This window comes from Eublepharis macularius, chromosome 2 (assembly GCF_028583425.1).
Source record: "Eublepharis macularius isolate TG4126 chromosome 2, MPM_Emac_v1.0, whole genome shotgun sequence".
In the NCBI taxonomy this organism is placed as follows: domain Eukaryota; kingdom Metazoa; phylum Chordata; class Lepidosauria; order Squamata; family Eublepharidae; genus Eublepharis; species Eublepharis macularius.
The window spans coordinates 99,506,847-99,529,278 of NC_072791.1; positions in this window are offsets into that span (position 1 = coordinate 99,506,847).

A 22,432-nucleotide genomic window follows, 5' to 3' on the forward strand; every position below is an offset into this window, starting at 1 on the left:
CACTCAACACCACCGTGTCATCTAAGCCTGTAACACTCCTTGGCCTGCATCTTAAGAAATCCATTATTTTTTCTCTTCTATCATGCAAAGAAACATCTTTTTCTATTCTCTTACCTTCCCAAAGCTTATATCCTTCATATCCAATCTGATGAAGAGTTCTGGGAACCTGTGAGCTTGTGCTACCTATGAAGCGTTGGGGGGGGGGAGCCCCTGGCCACTCCTGGGTAGCCTCACACAGCCGCAGGAGGCCACCCAGGCTGCTGGCCACTCCCACCAGCAGCGCCATGCAGCCCCAGGAAGCTGCCCAGGCACCTGGCTGCTGGCCACTTCCCTGGACTGCTTGTGGTGCTGCACAACCACAGGAGGATAGGCAGCAGGGGAAGGGGAGTGGCTGGGCCAGGTGTCCATTATTTGGGGAACATTTTCCCCAGACAGTCCCCCAAAACACTGGACTGTCCAGGAGAATACTGGACACCTGGCAACCTATTTTTATGTGCCATATAGTTACTTCCAATTTATAGCAAATCTCTGAATAAAAGGCCTCCAAAACATCCTATCATTAACAGACTTGCTCACATCTTGCAACTGGAAGATATGGTTCCCTTTATTGAGTCAAGCCATCTCATTTCCTAATGCCTTCAACTTTTCCTAGCATTACTGATGTGTCCAGTAAGTCTTGCCTTCTCATGATATGACGAAATTATAATAGTGGTTGGTGCTAAATGACATTTTAGACATCAAAGAGGGCATAGAATCAAATAAGTTAGAAAACATTAGGAGAATGAACTCCCTGACAGAAGTGATATGGGTGGGAAATACCAGCCCCTAATGTCCAAAACAGTAACATTTGATTTCAATAGAGGAAACTTTACAAAAATATGGGGACTAGTTAGAAGGAAGATGAAAGGAGACTCAAGAGAGTCAAATTCCTAGGGGATACTTGGAAGCTGTTTAAAGCCATAGAATGCATCCCTCAGGTTAGGAAAGATACTGCCAAATCTAAAAGGATGCCAGCATGGTTAATGATCCAAGTCAAAGAAGCCATAAAATGAAAAAAGGTTTCTTTCAAAAAGTGGCAGTTCTGCTTTAATAAAGTAAACAGAGGGGAGCTCAAGATGTAGCAAAAATAACAGCATGCAAAAAGAGAATTTGAAGAGTAGATTGCTAAAAGTATTAAGACAAATACTACATATTTCTTTGTATAGGATATTCCATAGAAAAAAAGTAAGTATTTTGGCCTTAGTATATTTTAGAGTAAATTGTTTACACATAAATAAAATGTTGTGATCAGTGCTATATCAATTGTCAATTTCTTAACCTTGTTGTCATAGATGCCAAATATTGTAAAAGAAGGGCCATTCTTCCCTCCAAATATTGCACCATGTGACAGAATTCTCACATAGACTAACTATGATGACTTACCCTGCTTATATGTGAATATGGTAAGAATAAGAACACAACCATTTGTTAAATTTGTTATCCCAAACAACAGATTTTTTTAAAAACTTATGAACATGCATAAAATTGCAGCCTTACAGTGCAATCCTAAGAAGAGTTACTCCAGTCTCATTGATTTCAATGGGCTTAGACTGGAGTAACTCTTTTTAGGATTGCACTGTTAGTCTCAAGTAAATGCATTTAGGATTTCAGACTTACAGTGCAATCCTAAACAGAGTCACACCTTCTAAAGTAATTGGCGTCAATTGGCTTAGAAGGGTGTAACTGTCTAAGATAGCATTGTTATCCTCAGCTGTCATAAAAGTTTACTACTTCAAAAGTCATGGAATACTCCATTGCTATCCCTTCAACTTCCCCAAAACAGTATATTAGTAATATTTTTGCATAATCCAATGTCTGTCAAAGACAATTTAAAACAACTAGGAAGATTTTAAATTCTTTTACCTCTTATTAAGATTATTCTCTGTGATTCTTTGGAATGCCTTGTATAAAATGAATTGACATTTAAAGTAATCAAATACTAATCTGTCGATTTTAATGGTTCTTTAATGTGATTTTAGTATGTTTTAATTTTTTAGCCACCTTGGTAGCCCTTATGAGGGCAGAAAGGCTGGATTTAACTTTTGTTAAATTAAAAAAAATTAAAAATCAACATATTGCATAACTTTTCTGGTACTGAAATCTTTAAATCTCTAGAATACGTTAAGTCTTAAACTAGAGAAATATGGGTTAGAAATTTTAAATAAAAGATTTCCAAAAGGAAAAAAGTAAGTCTGTTCCTTGCTGTTACTTTGTTATGTTATTTAACAGCTACAGAACACACAACGATTGGTGCCATGCCAGGGAGTTTTGTAACCTTTGCTTCATTTCTTCCCTCCTCCTCGCATAAGCAAGAAGCTGGGAAACAAAATCTCCCTTCTCCCAATTCCCTGCTCTCACTCTGAGCTACTGAAATTGGACATTTGTGACTGCTTTCTAAGAAGATTATCAAGCCAGATGACCCAAACAGCAGTGGCACCAATTAGTCACCATTCAATATTAATAAACAGTACGATGATAACAAATAAAAAGATTGATTCTTCAGATGCAGGAATCATTTTAATTAATTTAATCCTTGCTGAAAGATCAGCTGTGCACAGTCCTCTTGCCAGCGGGCACCATTTGTCCCTATCTTTCCCCATCACCTAAAGCCAGTGAATATGATCAGTAGCCAGCACTTAGGGAACAATAAGAAACAGATTGTACTGTCAGGCTTCATTAAAGATCATCATTAGTATTCCAATTTGGAAACAGTCAATCTATCCTAACCTTTTACCCATTATTTCGGGGTGCTTTTGTGAAGTTTGGTTCAGCTGCCAAATGTAAGAAACACCACCCTGAGATTTAGAGAGAAGGACGGATCTACTTGATGCCTGTCAGTCGGAAGCTTAAGGATGAAGCTCTAGGGGAATAAATATTAGGTGACTGGTTTTTAAAAATGATATCATGTTCAGCTGCTTATGACCTCAAGATTTTGTGGGGTTTGGAATATTAAGGGCAAGAAGCTCTTGATTATGTATGGAATTGAAATTGATGTGAAGCCTTTTTTATTCAACTGCTGTGATTTTTCAGGTCTGTGGAGCTTAAGGCTAGATCCAAGTGGATTGTTAGCATTCCCTTTGGGCTTGGACATGTGGAGAGTCATGTAAGGCAGACAGCTTACCAGTAACTGGAGACTGGGATGCACATTCCCAGCTATAGGGCAAGATGAATGGGATTGCACAGCCCCATCCAAAACGTTAGAGATCGTACAGAATGCTTCACATAAGGACACCCACCCACATTTGAATGCACAAATATGAAGTTCCTAGACTCGCATGGTGATTAACGAACAATTCTGCTTCCATGTTTTAATATCTTTTGCTGGATAGGAATGAATGTCTTGAAGACAACGTTGCTGAAAGAGAACAAAGAATAAAGTAATAACAGATAAAAGATAAATATCTGAAATGCAGATGAAATGATTGGATATTTGCTACAACACTGAGTTGTGTGGATGAGGAATAATGCCAGGGAAGTGTGCGGTTTTGTTTCTGTAGTGATTCAGAAGTGGAATCAAAATCAATCAGAATGACACAAAACGCTGTGCAACCTTCTGAGTTCCTCAGAACTCTTCATCATACTGGATGTTAACAAAAAGTGGGTGGAATAGGCATTTCAGGCTATGGGATGGATCCAGCACAGCGTTTCCCTTGGCAGCCTGAATTCCTTCCCTGAAATCCTGTTCCTGCTGAGGCTACTGTGGGAGGTGAGAAACAAGAAAGTTGTGCTCCACTTGCAGAAACCCATACACTTGCAGAAACATGGATGGATTGATCTCATGATCTTGAGGCCACCTGTCTGCCAAGCAGACTTAGGAAGCACCGGAGTGCACGCTGGCCTTAGTAAACGGGTCCCATGTCCTTGTGGACAGCCTCCCTATCAGCTACCTGGAACGTCTTTCTGCTTTGAAAAATACCTGAATTTAGGTGATAAAAAGAAGGCTTCATCAACAGGAGGGAAAGGATCTGCGAAAAGAGTGCAATCTAGGTAATATTACCTATTTTGTCCCTTTTCCTAGTTTATCAAATTACTCTCCAGTATTGTTAATTAAAAGGACTCCCCACCCTTCTTTTCTCAACACTTTCTCAACTTGGTGTTAGAGAGACATTTGGGCTTTATTTTCACAGCGGAGGCTGTCATTGTTCTCACCATCTCCGTCTTGCAAGGCCAAGGGTGCCTGCCTGATACAACTCCTTCCTGCACCCCAGCAACTCCTAGGTGTACATGATGCTCCATTACAAGCAGACAGACGGCCTTCAGGTCAAGGGCTAGAACATTTTTTCTCCCTCTTCCATTTTAAAAACATTTTTTTAAATTTTTGTTAAACAAAGGTTCATTCTTATAAGTTACATTTAATAAAAGGCTTGAAATATAATAAACAAAAAAGGCTAAACAAATGTGTTTACATAAGCCAGAAGGAATCCATGAAATGATTACAGCAACTGTCATTGTATAATAATAATTACAAATAGAGTTGCCAGGTCCCTGGGGGGCCAAACCGGTGTGGGAGAGTGAGGGACACTTAAACATTAAACTGGGGGCTTATTTTCACTCAGAGCCAAGCTAGAAGTGATGAATTACACTTGAATGGCGAGTGAACAGACTCACATGTATTCCTCCCTGTTCACTTGTGCTCTACTTGTGTTCTACGTGATTGTGTGGAGTGAACAGGGAGGAATACATGTGAGTCTGTTCACTTGCCATTCAAATGTAATTCGTCACTTCCAGCTTGGCCCTCAGTTGGCCCCCAGCATTACTTTTATGTCATGCAAGGAATTATTTCAGTCTTGGCACAACATGGACATGTGCGAGCATGCTTTGGAGCTCATGGGAGCATGCTTCACACATACCCCACTACCATGTACCTGCACCTTTCTTCCCCCTGCCAGCCAGGTGAGAGGTGGCAGGGGTGGAGGTTGGGGGTGGGGGAGCCCCTACCCCCACCATGGGACCGGGAAGACTAAATATATATAATTTTTAACCAATAAATTATATTCTGAATACATGTTGCCACCAGGTTCAAACTGGCAGTGACAGTGTCTCAGCAGGGCCGATTCTTTAGAAATCACCCCAAACTACAGCTGAAATGCTGTCGCTTCCAGTTTGAACTAGAAGTGACATCGTCAGAAGCCCTGCAGAATGTACATTGCTCTTCTGGTTGATCTTATTTACTGTCTTTGGTTGTAGAATCAGAATCAGACTTTAGACGAAGTAACGTTAGGAACAAAGCCTAGTTTTATATTCAAAAATAAAAGAAATACAGTGCAAATGTTTAAATATATGCATCATCATCTCCACCACCACTATCTTAACTTTACAAGTGTAAGAACATTTTAAGAATCTTTTTTGTTTGCTTACATGATTAACAACTTGGAATGCAGGAAGACAAAACAAAGTGCCTACAGGATGATTGTTCCTATTGATTTCAGTTTTTTTATTAGTCACACAGCAGGATGCATAGTTGGCAGTGTGTGTGTAAGATTGCAGCCTATACTTCCACTGAAATGTTCTATGGATAAGACTGATCTAGACAGTCCTATGCAATCCTATGCACAGTCACCAGAGGCCCCTAGACAAAAGTTCCCTCAGAAGAACATTTACCAGTTACTTCATCAGAACAGATATTCTGCTACTATTGTCCAGTAACTCCATGCCTCACTCCCTGGACCCTCAGGGTGAGGAGGGCCTTTGGAATTTTGAACCTCCAGTCTCCTCTGTTCAGCAGCCCCACACATGGTTATGCATGATTGCAGAGAAAATATTGCAGAGGAGTTAGCTGTGTTAGTCTGTAGTAGCAAAATCAAAAAGAGTCCAGTAGCATCTTTAAGACTAACCAACTTTATTGTAGCATAAGCTTTCGAAAAAATATTCATTTCCTTCAGTGAACGCATGATCTTCTGTCCTTGCACTTAAATAACAAATTTAGAATAATTTATAAATTGATTTTTTTCCAGTCCCCAAATGGTTTTTTCCAGTCCCCAAATCCGCCCTGAGCCTGCTGGAAATGTGGGGAGGGCGGAATAAAAATCAAAAATAAATAAATAAATAAATAGTCCAATTCAGCCACTGGTGTTCCAGTCCTATATATGTTTACTCAGGAGTCCAATTTGTTCAATACAATTTACTTTTGAGCAAACATACTTAGGATTGCAATGTCAAGGCTCTTTTTTTTGCCTCTTTCAAGGACAGTCCTTCAAATAAGGGCTGGAAAGTTTTCCTAGATTAGAACTGTAGTGCCCTCTTGTGTTTCTAAGCAGAAATTACAGTGAAACAATAAAGACCATTATCTGTAACTATCTGTGTCAACTTGTACAGAAAGCAAAATAACAATAGATCTCAACAATATACCTGTAGGTATTTCATGCTACCAGTACATGGGGCTGATCTTTGAGTTTCCCTACAACTTTCAATTCATAGTGCATCACCTTGACACAGTTATGCAATCTGGTATCTAATCCAGCTCAGTACTGGCCAGTCTCAGTAATTAATGCAAGCAGATGCTATAGTTGAATGCACAAGCCATGCTAGATTCCTAACAGGTTTTGTGCCACCTGCTTCTGAATCCTAAAATGACCGGCAGTGTTTACACTGTAGTGACCCTGCATTTACCCAAAGACACTTTTGTTGCTCCTTCATTTATGTTCCCAAGCACTCATCTTTAGTATTAAAACAGATTCTGAGTTTGAACCATAGCAGATACTAGAATAAATCTGGAAAGATTTGGGAATATGAGCATATAAAGTTTCCTTACACTGAGTCAATCCATTAGACCATCTAGATCAGTGTAGTCTATTCTGATCGGTCTCTCTGTAAGGTCTCCAGCAGACAGAGATCTTTCCCAGTACCTTCTACCTGATATACTTTTACTAGAGTAAGTGCATCCTCTACTACCGAACGCTACTACCTCCCAAGTATCTCTCCTTGGAACAACAAATGTGTCCCTAGAGATACTTCACTTATTTATTCATCAATTGTTTATTTATTTAGAGAATTTATATACCATTTATCCATAAGTGATTTCCTTGAGGCAGCTAACAAAGTAAAAACAATACAACCCAGCAGAGAACAACACTCAGTATCCTAAAATAATATCCAGAAAACAGTCAGGCTAGAAGTAGACCATTAAACCAGCTAAGAAAGAGGAGCCTTGGGTAAAAAGAAATATTTAGGCCTAGTGCTTAAAGGACAACAAGGTAGGCAACAGGCTAGCCTCAAGGAGGGCATTCCAAAAGCAGGGTACCGTACCACCACTGAAAAAGCAGTCTGGTTGTCTCACTCCTGTGTGTACATGTGTGTGGGAGGAAGGATGTGACTGCATTCTTCAGGATGCAGATCTGCTGCTTGAGATTCAAGGATCTCTTGCTCCTTTCTGCCCAGACCAGTGTAACTTTATCTTTACTTTCCTTCTTTTAATCTTTCTCCCACAACATAGAAATTGTGGTGTTTTATTCACATACAAAGCTACGGTCAGGCTACTTGTCTGTAGCAATTTGTCTTATTCTGCAGTTTGTTCCTGGTCAGTCACTCTTCTCTTCCCCCGACAAACATCTACTGTCCAAACCTGCATTTAGGTTGACTTCTGTTTGCAGATCATAATCTCTGCAAGGGATGGGCAATTTACTAAAATGACTTAATAGCTCCCCCACCCACTAGGCAATACTGGAAATGTTCTTAATTTGAACAAAATTATTTCTGACATTTGAGAATCATCAGAATTTTAAGACTGGATGGTTACTTTTATGCCCTGTTGTCTGGCTTTAGTTTCCCAGGAAATATGAGATAAGAGAAGCTGGGAGATCAAGGAGGGAGAAGGAGCAGTTATGAGTTAAAGAGATCCCATCTACCCAGAAGCTTTTCAGCTGAATAGAGTACCCCAACCGGTGTTTCATGTTCAGTGTTTCCACTTTCCACCAATCATTGCACCATCTCACTAGCCTAGGAAGGCTGTCTAGTTCTACATGACCATGGGTCCTCCTGAGACTACCCAACCTATTTTGTTATTTGAGGTTTTGCACACTAGGGACAGACAAAAGAGATGCTTTGCTTGTTTCTGCAGTATGCTAGGGCAGGTGGGGAAATGGAGTCACAGAAGCTATGTCTCTCCACAACCCTGAGCTCAGGAGATGTTACTAGTCACCCCACCTGTCCTTCAGGGGGCAGAGACAAATGTTTTGCTTGCATATACTGGCAAACAAGCAGGGCAGATTCCAGGTTGGGAGGAACTGAGAATGAAGCAGCGCACAAGTTGCCTTGCTCATAATAGGTGGCCGCTGCTAACATTTTAAAGCCACCTATGTGCCCTGCAGGAGTTAGAAGGAAATGCTTTGTTTGTACTAGCTACTCAGCAGGCATGTGATATACACATTCACTTCATTTATACCCCAACTTTCTCCCCAATGGGGACCCAGTTTACATGGTTTCAGCTCCTACATTTTATCCTCACAACCACTTTGTGAGGTAGGTTAGGCTGGGAGTGCATGGCTGGCTTAAGTTGACCCAGCAAGCTTCTATAGGGGGAGCAAACAAGTTCCCTAGATTTGCTGCACCTCGCCCCCCCTTTTACTTACATATTGCACAGACAGAAGAGAGACTAAGCCCCACATTAACAACATGCCAAATCAGATACGAAGTGAGAAATCAGTGATAGTGAAATGATCTGGTCCTTCCTCATCGGAAAACTACGGATTTAGCATCTCTCAATGTTTGTAACTTCCTGGAAAAGTACTAAACCACACCTTTCCGCCTTACAAAAAGGTACATTTTCCCTTCCCTGCTGTTATTAGCTTTGGTAGATCAAAAAAGAAAGGCAATTTGTCACATCACATGTAAAGAAAACAGATAATGGAAAATGTACTTTTCATCAAAATAGTACGTGGGGCTAGGTGGCTAAATCTGTTTCACTGAATTTTGGTGCCTGAAGCTCATCTTTTCCCTTGGGCCCCCATATGGGTGGGGCAAAGGGCACACTTTACTGGGTCCCAGTAGTTTAGAGGGTAGGATTGCCAACTCCAGGTCCAAAAATTCCTGGAGATTTCAGAGTGAAGCCTGGGGAGGGAGGGTTTGGTGAAGGGAAGGAGCTCAGTGGGGCATAATACCATAGAGTTCACCCTCCAAAACAGTCATTTTCTCAGGGGAACTGGAGATAAGTTGTAATTCTAGAAGATCTCCTGGTAGGCTTGCTGCCAGCCCCCTGGTGGGAGTTCTCCCCTCCCCCAGCCTCCGCCCCTGCCACCTCTCATCGGGTTGATTAGTGTGTAGGGGAGTACAGGAATGCAGTGATGGTGGTGTGGAGAAATACACTCCCACATGCTCTGACATCATTCCCTCTAAACTACCACATCATTCCCAGCGTGACATGGAAGCAACAGGTTGGGACGGGGGTCCAATTGACCCAAAATACTATGTTGCTGTTCATTTTTTAAAGCATGCACCCCAATTTAGTATTTGATCCCTGGTGCCACAGCCCCCCAATCCCCCACTTTCACCCCAGGGGGACCTGGCAACCTTGTCATCAGGGCCCATCTGGAAGTTCACAACCCTACCAGAGGGGCCTAGTAGTGGTCCAGATACTCCAGAGTGCACTTCCTGTTACCATGGGGGGGAAAAATTGAGGATGAACTGTAGATCATGCCTGAAGATATTTATAGCAACTTCCTTCTATTTATTGTCCCAATCTTGTGAGCTTTGCTGGAGCCCATCAGAAGTTGTGTGTGTGTGTGTGATTTGTTTTCTTCTCTTTGACATGTTTATCATATCAAGAACTACAAGTCCCAGTGTTCCTTGTGCATAAGCAGGAGGGAGGGACATTTGGTGAGAAGGGCAGAGCACAGCACCATAATATTGTGGAAGCAAGTGCTGCTGCTTCTTGTTCTGATAGGATTTGCAAGCTCAAAATATATGAAAGTATTTAATTCACTCAGTCACACACACACACAATCCATGCTGCCTTGTCTGGTTGTGACTATAAACACAAATAAGGCATTCAGAAATGTAAGGCAGTAAAGAAAAAAACCAAAAAGGGGAAATGGACACCAATTTGTCCTCCAGTTTTTCAATTCAAACAATGCCTTTCTGCAGTCAGGCAACAAGACAACATTGTCGAAGGCTTTCACGGCCGGAGAACGATGGTTGTTGTGGGTTTTCCGGGCTGTATTGCCGTGGTCTTGGCATTGTAGTTCCTGACGTTTTGCCAGCAGCTGTGGCTGGCATCTTCAGAGGTGTAGCACCAAAAGACAGAGATCTTTTGACACTGACACTGAGAGATCTCTGTCTTTTGGTGCTACACCTCTGAAGATGCCAGCCACAGCTGCTGGCAAAACGTCAGGAATTACAATGCCAAGACCATGGCAATACAGCCCGGAAAACCCACAACAACCAACAAGACAACAGCTAGGGAAGCAGATGAACAAAATCAAGATGGAAATTATTTCAATTTAGAGACGAGTCTGTGGCAACTAATATTCAGTGAATTTTTTTTTACAGAGCACACTCCCAGCAACTGCAGCAGAAGCTGAAAGAAGCTTCAACAAGCTAACATTCATTAAAAACTACAGGTTTTTGATAATGGTGCAAGAACAGTAAAGCCACCTAGCTATCTTGTCTATGGAGGGTGAATTTGCAAGAGAAATTGAATTGGTGGAGGGCTAATTCATGATTTTGCAATTAAAAAGATAGACACTGGCACTGCGCCAGCTACATTGGTTACTGGTGGAGTACCCAATCAGGTTCAAGGTTTTGGTATTAACCTATAAAGCCCTATGAGGATTGGGACCTGCATACCTTCAGGACTGCCTCGCCCCATATGTGCCCGAGGATGCTTCGATCTAGTAAAAAACATCTATCAATGGTCCCTGGCCCCAAGGAGGCCCACCTAGCATCGACCAGAGCCAGGGCCTTTTCAGGCCTGGCTCCAACCTGGTGGAACGCTCTGTCTAATGAGACCAAGGCCCAGAAGGATCTGTTATTGTTCCACCAGGCCTGTAAGACAGAGCTGTTCCTCCAGGCATATGGTTGATGCTGGGTCGGCCCAATAGGATAGAACGGAGCCCTCCTTATCAGAACATCCACCTCCAAAGAAATTTTAAATGCTTAATATCTTTAATGACGGTGGAAATGGTTTAATCTGAATTATTTTAGTGCTGATTTGTATATTGTATTTTTAAATATTTATATTGTATTTATTGTTTTAACTGAATTTTTAATGTGTATAAATGTAATCCGCCCTGAGCCTGCCATTATGGGGAGGGTGGAATAGAAATTGAAATAAACAAATAAAACTTTAACCATCCTAATGTTTGCAGCCATGGTGGTCCACTAGAATAAAAATTAATCAAGACAGTAACAGGTTAATTCGCTTTTAATGACCAAAAGGTTACAAAATAGTTAGCAAACTTGTAGACTCTCAGGCTGGGGGGGTTCCTATTAAACAAAGGCAGCAAAGTTGGAGTTCTCAGAAATGTAGATTATGTAACTGTAATTTCAGAATAAAAACAATCCTTTCTCATGAGATTATATGTAAGAGGCGAGGGATTGTGATGTTGGTGTAGGAGGTGGACTATGTTGCAAGCTTGTACCAGACTTGGGATCTGCTTCTTCCCAGCCAGATTCTAGTAGAACCAGGGTTTTCCAGCTGGAACGCAGTGGAACGGAGTTCCAGAACCTCTTGAAAATGGTCACATGGCTGTTGGCCCCACCCCTTGATCTCCAGACAGAGGGGGGTTTAGATTGCCCTCCGTGCCACTGGAGTGGTGCGGAGGGCAATCTAAACCCCCCTCTGTCTGGAGATCAAGGGGCAGGGCCACCAGCCATGTGACCATTTCATTGAGGGAGATTTAAACTTTTAAAAACTTCCCCCTTGTTCCAGCTTACCCGAAGTGACATCATTGGCCCTGGGAGCATGCGTGCACTTTGTGCGCGCACATATGGTACCAGGGGCACCACCTCCCACCAAGAGTTGCCCCCTGTGCTGGCAACCCACGGAGTTCCACCACCTCTTTTCTCAGAAAAAAAGCCCCGAGTAGAACTACTGTAGCTAACCAGGTTTGGATAAAAACACTGAACTAGAGCACAGTGAGGTAATGAGCAGTTTTATATCCCTTGCTCCTGCTCTATATTTTTGTAAAAATAATAGACATGCCACCTACCTCTCGAGGATGCCCATTAAAGATGTGAAGGAGGGGCAAGTCATAACTTGTGCAAGTGAGAATTTTGATTGCCCATAGACTAGCCACTTTCTCTTTCACACTTCAAATTCGAGGGAGGAGTGCCTTGGGTAAGGGAGACAATCCCTGGAAATTTCATCCTATTTGGATAAGTTACACCCAGAAATATATTTCTCATTAAAACCAACAGAAAAGACTATCCAATTTATTTCCTAAAGAACCCAAACTTTTTATTGATAGCAAACTACTCAATTTAGATCTTTAAGAATCCAACTTTCCCCCCCATACACCTCATCTCAGTTCCTTTGTCCAAAAGATTCCAGAGTTTGACTGTTGTTTAATTTTTCACATCTCATGCCTCTCGAGTAAACTGTATGGGTTGGTTAAAAATCCTTGCCCCCTACTGTTCTACTCCAGGTAGCCCTGCCTTGTTTCCACACTGCAGTGGTGCTTCATACTTCCCCATCAGAAAAAGCAACAATGCACACCACACCCATTCTGCAATCATTCGCTTGGTAAACAATCAGTTGAGAATTCTCAAGTAAAGCAGGCAGATGTTCAGTCAGAAAGGATTTTTATTGAAGATAAACAAACATACAGAAAATCACACACAGTACATATACAAGGCTAACTAGGAAAATCAGGGGGGAAAGCAGTTTCAGAGGTGATAGTTTCCAGTCTCAAAAACAGAGGTCTGTGGAGGCAGCAACAAAAGAACCAGGGTTTCACGAGGAGGGCCAAATGGATTGGGGGCGTGTGGATGGATCCAGAGTGCGTGCACACTCACTGGTGGCTAGGGAGTCCAGATACAGGGCAAAATGCTCCCTGGGGCAAGCCGATATCTTCACTCCCCAAAACAATGACTTGATGGCTTTCTCTGGAGGTGGACAATGGAGTTGGGAGACAATGTGTCTACCTGAGGTGAACTATAGGTAAAAATTGTGCTTGATGACCCTTTGAGTACCAGATGGGAAAAGCTACCAGGTTTGCTGAATAGCTTGGGTATTGCTTGCTTAGGGTAAATAGAGGAAGTAAGGTCCGGCATTGACAAGATGAGTCAGGAACTTCCTGAGAGCCTCATTGTGCTAAGTTATGACTGGTTTATTGTATGTATCACCTTGCTTTTACTGCATCATCTTCTACCTTTGTAATCCACTTTTTGCTTTCTAGTATGTTATGCCTTAGGCAGTTTTTTAATTGCTTTGTTTTCATATTCTGTTATACTATTGTATTTTTATTGGCTGTCTTATGCTGTCTGATTAAATGTTTTATATTTTGTAATCCATCTTGAGTCTCTGTGAGAAATGTGGACAACAAATGCAGTAAATTAATTAATAGTGCTCACCTTCAAAGATTACAACTCTTCCTTTTGTAGATGCAAGAGCACAGATGTGCCACATTGGAAAAATCAGTCACAGATCACTTTGAAATATATACAAAAAAATAGAACAATTAAGATATGGTACACTGCCTTCATATATATATTTGTTGTTGGCATAGAAACAATAGAAATATAACTAAGCAGACACAAGCTGAGTAGTGTGCATTTCTTTTTGTTTCAAGGAAGAACATTACATTATTGTTACAGTGACACATTTTAGTAAAACACACCACTTAACTCGGCATATTTATACAACCCATTTTAGAACTTAATCCTATGGCCCGATTTAAAGCACAGGTACATAAATTGTGCCTTGTGTAGCTGTTACTCTTTGCCTACAAAGCACAGTCCAAAATGGCAGGAGGGGACAATGGCCACTGCTGAGCTATGCAGGGACTAGGGCACAAACAACACAGAAGCAGTGCCTGTTGAGGGGTTAACTGTTTTCTTGCATCCATGCCAGTACTTTTACAGTACAATCCTAAACAGAATTAATTTTTCTAAACCCACTGGCTTCAATGGACTTAGAAGGATGTAACTGTGTATAAGACTGCACTGTTATTACCACTGATCCTGTGCACTCCCACAGGACCAGCCTATAGACCCACTGACTTCACTGGGATTGAAATAGCATAATACCAATATCCTATCTAAACTTGTTTGGGATCACAGCCTAGCTTGTTTTGATATAGATTCCCATTCCAATGTTTTCGGGTATGCTTTTACTCTAAATCAGTTTATTATTTTACCTTTTTGTGTTGAAGCATACTTGAATGATACTTTCACTTGTTCAATTTATTGATCTATTTTCTCAATTTTTGAGTCCAGAGTCTACTACTATATATCAGATCTTCCTTTAATTTTAAATAATAATAGACACTTTAGGTGCCTCACATTACTGGAGAACACTTAATCCAGTTTTGCCTCAAGACAATCCTGTTATGCTGGTATCTGAAAAGAGGCAACTTTATATATTACCAAAAACAAATCTCGATTGCTCTATAAATAAATTTTAGAAGGTAATGATTTGGCAGGAAACTCTAAAGAAAATTTATTTTTCTGTGGTTGTCTACCTTTGGTATTTGAATCTCTACTCCTCAGTTACAATACTATGTGTATTGTAGGTCAGAGGAACGAGAAAGTAGGAAATAAACCAGCAGATATTTAGCATCTTAAAAGAACAAATGTTTATAATCAGTTTGAGAGCTCAGTGGATTTGTGAAATTGTTTGGGATTAACAGGCTATTGATAACTCATAAAACAATATTTAGCTTTGTCTGGAGAACAGCAGTGGAAAAAGGTATGGGCACCTTGTCAAAGAGGACCCATTGAGGAAGGATGATGGGCTAAGTGTGGGGGTCGGAGTGGCAGCGTGGGTGCCCATTCTTCAAGGAGAACTTGTCAGTTGTTCTTAAGGCTAATGAAAGGAAGGACGCCAGCATCTGATGGCTGGGGTAGTATTGAGGCAAGTTAGCTGACTAATCAGATTGAAAAAGTCCCATGGTATTTATGTCACTTTAATTTGCCTCAAACAATTGAAGACGACAGCACTCTATTAAGGAAAGCTTGATCCAGAACTAAAGCTAAATAAATTAGGGTCTCAGTTTAATCAAATTATCCTTTTACTGGCCTTGGATTAACTCACAGAGACAGCGTCGGTCTAGGGACTTTTGATTGGCTGGCTAATTTTTAAGAACTCAATATGAAGAATAAGAGATTTTACACACAACTACTACATATAATACTTCAAACAACCCATTCGTTTCCATTTAAAAACTGGAAATAATGCACGTAGTAAAGAGAATTAGTATCTCCCCTCCCCCTTAGGATAGAAGCTTCAATTTCTTTTTTATGTATAATTTACTTAAATTAATTCAATTTAGTTGAATTAAATAAGCCTAAAAAAACAGCTTTCCCCAGTTTTGTAAGGAGCTGTTGCTTTTCATTGCATTTGGCATGAGGCAACAGCTATTCATTAAAGCAATCTAAAATGAGCCTAAACAGCCACAGTCGCAAGGCTGGACAATAACTTGGTGAAGAAGTCTCTTCTCTTTGTAGACAGCTCCTTCATTTTAAAAACATCTTCTAATTAAAAATAAAAAGTAATCTCCAGAAATAAAAACTTGGCTACTTTTTTTGTCATGGTTCCTTTGAATGCACTATAAAGTCTTACATTAAGTAGAGTAGCTCATTCCATGCTTAATCTTATGAAACGTTACAGTCAGGATTCATTATGCAGAGTTCTTTACTTCTCCTAGTTTAAATGTATGTATGTATCCTTCAGTATTATAAAAAAAGAGCAAAGCTTCAAACTGTTCAAAATTATATGTAAATTGTCCAACAATCTTCCTCAAGGTCACTGTAAAGGAATAACATCTATAAAATAGGTATTACAATTAATTCAAAATGCTAAAACAAATCAGAAATTTCTACTTTCAGACAGAGTATACACACTGTGGTGCCACAACTTAGAATGTGTGTCTTTTCACAAAGGAAACAACAAACATCTGAAGCCAGAGAAAACAAGGACCCAAGACATTATCACGTATCAGGAATCTCAATGCGACAGTGACAACTGACACTGCAGCCTCTTAAAGGAAAGCAAGGATAGGGGCTTCACTGAGGAGATGGAGACAGGGGATCAAAGAGGGCACTTCTTCCATGCACTCGTCAAGCCATGGGCGAGATGGGCATAAAAGGTGCCCTCACAGCCATTCAACGTCTTCCTCCTTGCTAATGAGGTGAAAATGCATATTGACTAACAGACTTCTCTTAAGCAACAGATAGGGAAAACATTCTCTATACAAAGTAAGTTTTAGTTTACCGTATAGGGATCCACTATCGACTGTTCATGCGCTGGTGAAGGGACTGGGAGCCATCGTAAGAATTTGTGTCCCCTTGTTGGTATGTGTGTACTTTCCCACAGAACTATGTAAGAACCAACTAAGCTGGTGATAGAATGATAGGGGCAAGCATTTTGCTTGTACTAACTGGCTGGCAAGGCTGTGTAGACTGGGGAAAGGAGAAGCTGCTGAGGCTGAAGTTGTACCCTTTACCCTATGATAGACAGCTTGCCTGTTTTCCATACTGAGATAGATGTAAAGGCTAAGGCTTTGCTCTCTAGTAAACTATACAAGATGCAAGCTGATGAGGATTACAATTCTCTGAGAGAGAGAAATGTTGATTGAAGATCTGAGATCTCTTGATGTGTTAAATTTTATTTAAAAGCAGCCACAGAGGGGACTTTTGGGAATAAAAATAATCTTTTCTTGTTCAATAAAAGTTTGTCTATTAACCTAGAAAGTATGAGGTCAAATAAAACTGTAGCACATGCATGAGTGATAAACCCTTCCCCCTTCTGCACTCCAGCCCTTGGAGCGCTGTTTCTCCCAGCCAGGCTCTAGTAATGGAAATAACCCTGGTTGAGGGGGGAAAATGCCAGTTTGGTGTAGTAGTTAGAGAGCATGGGACTCTAATCTGGAGAACTGGGTTCGATTCTCCACTCCTCCGCTTGAAGCCAGCTGGGTGACCTTGGGTCAGTCACAGTTTCTAGGAGCTCTCTCAGGGCGAAGCTACAAGTGACGAATGACACTTGAATGGCAAGTGTATTTCTCCCTGTTCACTTGCGCTCCACTCGATCCACTTGCCGTTCAAGTGTCATTAGTCACTTGCAGCTTGGCCCTCAGTCCCACCCACCTCACAGGGCAATTGTTGTGGAGATAATAACATACTTAGTAAACCGCTCTGAATGGGTGTTATCCTGAAGGGCGGTATATAAAGCGAATGTTGTTGTTGTTGTTATTATTATAATATTATGGAATACAGAGAGGTAAGTTGGGGGAGGGAAGCAGGGCTTAGCTGTGTACATCCTTTGTTTAAAAAACAGACCCTCTAACCCCTGCTTTCTGATCCTGGGAAGAAGGAAAAACTCAGGGCTCAAATAGACAATATAAAGATCACAGGTGTGAGTCAGTTCATAAAGTCTGAACTGGAGGCTCATGCAGCCTCTATTTGCCTTGGCGCCATGCAGGGAAAGTTTGTCCTTTCAGCTTCCACTCAGATTATGTATTTAAAATGGGCTTCTCTGCTGTTAGTATTTTAAAGAAGGAGACATGCATCCTTTCAAAATATGAGCTAGCTATTTGCATTTTATAGAGAAGATACACATCACTGTCTGGTTGAGACCTCATTCAGATTCCAATTCATGCTTCTTGGCCCCTGTGCATGAATTTTAATTGCCTCTAAAACAAGGATGCATTCATTGCTTGGTATTTGGCAGGAAACAAACCTTGGGGTAGGAATCAAATTCCAAAGAACTGAGTATAAACCAAAACGTATAGGCAGAAATATGTATCTTAAGGAAATTAATGGAAATGAAGAAAAAAGCAAAGCCAACATGAAAAGGTGTAAACTATAAAGGACACAAATATAAAATAGTAAAGAACAAAATGAACGGAATAAAATTCCCTATTCTCACCTGCCATGTTGTTTTGGCTGTATGGTTAGGACGCTATTCTTCAGAGTGACCATCAGTATTTTAGTTTGCCTGTCACCCCTTTCTATAAAATGTTTTATACTCCTTTTTGTGGGGGGAGGAGGTTCACTATACTGTCTTCCTAAATTAGGACCTCAATTCCAATTTCCTGTTTTCCACTGCAATCCTTTCCTATAATCAGACAGATTACATGGTTTACTGCTACCTTCCTGATGTAATATGCAATCTCCCTTGCTCAAGTTGATCTCACCTTTCCTCTTTCTTGCAAAATACTTGCCCACCTCATACACATACTCTGACAAACATGAATCCTACCTTCCAGGGAAAGAGTCCCCTAAACTGGAGCTGGAGCAATAAAACAGAGATCAAAGACTGCAGCATTCCCAACAGTGTGTGTGGAATCTTTGGCGCCCTTTTCCGGAGGTCCCTGTGGCTTTCAGGGTTGTAAGAGAAGACATTCTTCCACTAACTCGTTACTGAGATTTGTGATTGAAATGACTTTTCCCCAGGTAACTATTGCTATTCCCTGGTAAAAGGGGGTGGGTTTGAAGCTGCAAGGCTGCCTGAGTGGACCCCTGAAGCATACAAGAGCAGACATCTGTTACTGCCCTCCTTACTACTGGACTATAGCTAGTGGGGAGACTGTGGGCTTTCCTTGGCAACTTGCATGTGTATTTTGTGTGTGAGGTAGCACAAACAAGATAGGTTACATCCTGACATTTCAGCTCTCGTTACGCCTAGATTCCATGCTGTTGAAAGAGCACACGACTGGGATGTCTCACTTGTATTAGCATAGCACTCACTTAGTTCATGGAAACTGTAGGATCAGGGTGGATAAAAATCAATGATTTTTTTTAAAAAATAAAAAAAATCAGATTTTTTAATTTAAATTAGATTTTTTTGATTTAAATCGGATTTTTTTAAATAAAATGCTTTTTGAGGAAAATATATTACCATCCAAAGGTTATTCCATCATGAAATAAAGATTAGTTTTTAATTATGTAGAATAAGGCTGTATATGTTTAATTTTTTTGGTAAATAAATTCCATTAATCCATTCACAATGTCATGCTCTTCCAGAGGTTTTTGTAAGATTATTGGGCAGTTTCTCTGCCTACAAGATATTATCACAGATGCTTGGTTTTGCAGTTCTCAAAACTGAATTTGTGTCAGCTCAGCAGAGATCACATACCTCTTGTTCACAGCAAAAATGTTATAACATGAACAGAGTTGAGAAAAAGACCTTAATCCTATTGTTCTACAAACCTATGAAGACAGAATCAACCCCTTCAGTGCTAAGTTTCAAGAAGTTCAGTGAATAGAAACAATATTTTTCTGATTGTTTGGAGTGGAATAGATCTGCACAAGAAGAAACTAAGTGTGAGGAGGGAGGGGCAAGCAGTACAAAATGAAACTTTTTGAGCACAATACTGCACAAGTCTTTGGATCTTTTGTGTGTATGACCTGAGGTTTATCACATTCTTTCCTTGGAGGAAAAAACCTATAATGGCAGCAGGCCGTAAAAGAGACCCAGTTTGGGAATACTTTAATGAAGTTCCTTTACCTATCGGTAAGGCAGGCATGCGTGCAAAATGCAAACACTGCAACAAAGAAATACAAGGCCTGGTGGCCCGAATGAGGCAACATCATGAGAAGTGCTGTGATGAAGATGACCAAAAAAACACATTTGAACAGGCAGGATCTTCAGGTTGGTAAACATTTTTATTGAATCATATTTCTAAAGACTGCCTTGAACTGTCATGTTTGAGCAAAATTATATTTCTTATTATTACTGCATGTTACTGTCAGAGCAGGAAGGGAATACAAAGCTAATAACATATGGTTGCAGTGCTCATTTGCTGCACCTCTTAGCCAAAGACTTAAGTGTTCCAGAAATAAAGACTAATGTTGTTGAAATTGCTAAATACTTCCGTAACAATCATTTTGCTGCAGCAGCTCTGAAAAGGATGGGTGGAACCAAGCTAACGCTCCCACAAGATGTTAGATGAAACTCTGTGGTGGACTGTTTTGAGCAGTATATCAAGAACTGGCCTATTCTGATGACAGTTTGTGAACAAAATCGAGATAAAATAGATGGCACTGTCACGGCCAAAATCCTCAACATTGGGCTTAAGAGAAATGTTGAACATATGCTAAGCATCCTGAAACCTATCTCTGAAGCTTTAAACAAAATACAGAAAAATAGCTGTTTTATTGCTGATGCTGTTGAAATTTGGAAGGAACTGAGTGAACACTTAAAAACAGAACTACACATGGACAGAATTAAATTACAAGCATTAAAAAAAACGAATGGGACAAGCACTGTCTCCAGCTCATTTTTTGGCAAATATTGTCAATATCCAGTACCAGGGTCAAAACTTAAGTGCTGAGGAAGAGGAGTTAGCTATGACATGGGTATCCAGCAATCATCCATCTGTAATGCCAACTATAATAAACTTCAGAGCTAAGGGGGAACCATTCAAGAAATATATGTTTGCTGAAGATATTTTAAAGAAAGTCACACCAGTGAACTGGTGGAAGTCACTTAAGCACTTGGATTTAGAGACTGTTCAAGTAATGATTTCACTTTTAACAGCAGTAGCTTCTTCTGCAGGCGTTGAAAGAATATTCTCTTCCTTTGGACTCATTCATTCTAAATTGAGAAATCGTTTGGGACCCGATAAAGCAGGAGAGCTTGTTTTTCTTTTCCAGATTATGAACAAAGAGTGAGCTACAGAGGACAGTATTTAAGTTTTTTATGTGTAGGCTGGGCTGACAGTCTAAGTTTCTTAGAATATATATATTTTGTTTAGCCAAATTAGTTAACAAACATGGATGTTTGTTTAAGCAAATAACATATGTTGTAATGTTATTGTTTCAGTTGAATAAATAAAACTATTTAAATTGTTATTTATTTAAATTGTTATTATTAAGGTAATGATTATTTTTCTCCTTCCAATAAAGTACAACAGAAAAGCTGTCCAAATATGAATGATTAACCTAAACTGGGGATAATTCATCTCACAATAAATTAACTATAATGTGTTTCTAATAGTATTAAAATCAATATTTTATACAACTGTAAAACTAATATGAAAAGTTGTTATTCTAAAAATCTTCATCTACTTGCATATTAAAGTTATACCAGCAAGAATTAGTCTTTATGTAGAAAACTATGATTTAAATCAAGCCTTACTGACTAGTGATTTAAATCGTGATTTAAATCAGTTTGATTTAAATCAAATCCACCCTGTGTAGGATTGTTCTGTTCATGTCACCTCATATCCCTTGTATCCTATTCTCCACACTATTTTCTTGTTCTTTCCTTTTGGCAGCCCCCACATCGTCAACTTTCCCTGCATCCTTCCCTCCTTCCCACCCGCCAAGCAACTTACCTTTTATCTATCCCTCATCTGCAGCTATATGTATAATTTTCTTACTTCATTTATGCCCCCTCTTTCTCTACAGTGGGAACCCTAAGCAACTGACATTAATCTCCTTGCCTCCATTTTATTCTTACAACAACCCTGTAAGGTAGGTTAGGCTGAGTGCATGTGACCGTCCCCAAGTGAGTGTACACAGCAGAGAGGGGATTTGAACTGGGCTCTCCTAGATTGTAATCTGAAACTCTAATCACTATACCACACCAGCTATTGTAGAGTGGCTGCTGTTGAGCAGCAGCAAGCTCCCAGACCCGGATGAGTCATGCAAATCACACGGTAGCAAGCCATCCAGGTTTGTTGCCAGAATTGGCAACCCCCAAAGGCCAAAACAATCCTTAAAAGGGCCTTGTCCCCTCCCTCTGCCTTTTACTGTTGCAGTTGCTTAACAATGGTCACTGAGGGAACTCATTTGTAAAGCTGCAAAGGGTTTTTAAAACTTCCCCCTCCCCATTTTTTTAAGATTGCAGATTTTCCACAAATCTAGGGCTTTTGTAGAAGTATATGTCTTGTCTGTCCATGGCCCAATCTCCAGATTTTGGCACCCACTGGCAGGCAGGCAGGCAGGCATAAGGCTATCCAGCAAGCTTCCATGGCAAAATGGGATTTTGATATGGGTCTCCCAGATCCTGACACTCTAACCATAACACAGTACTGGATTTCAGCTTTCCCTCACTGCCTCCCCTGGCAGCTTTTCCCTGGGAAAAGCATGATCAAGTTGCAAAAGCTGTGCAGCAGGAAGTTGCTCAGGTGACTTGTGTGGTAACCACTGCTAGGCCCAGCCAAGTTGTTCAAATTGTGGTAGGTACTGCTACACCTCAGTGAGTTGTTCAGATTGCTTGGCAACTGCTGTTGGGCCATGCACAGATGAGTCCTCCCCCTTCCCATGGCAAGAAGGAAGGGATCAGGGTAGACTG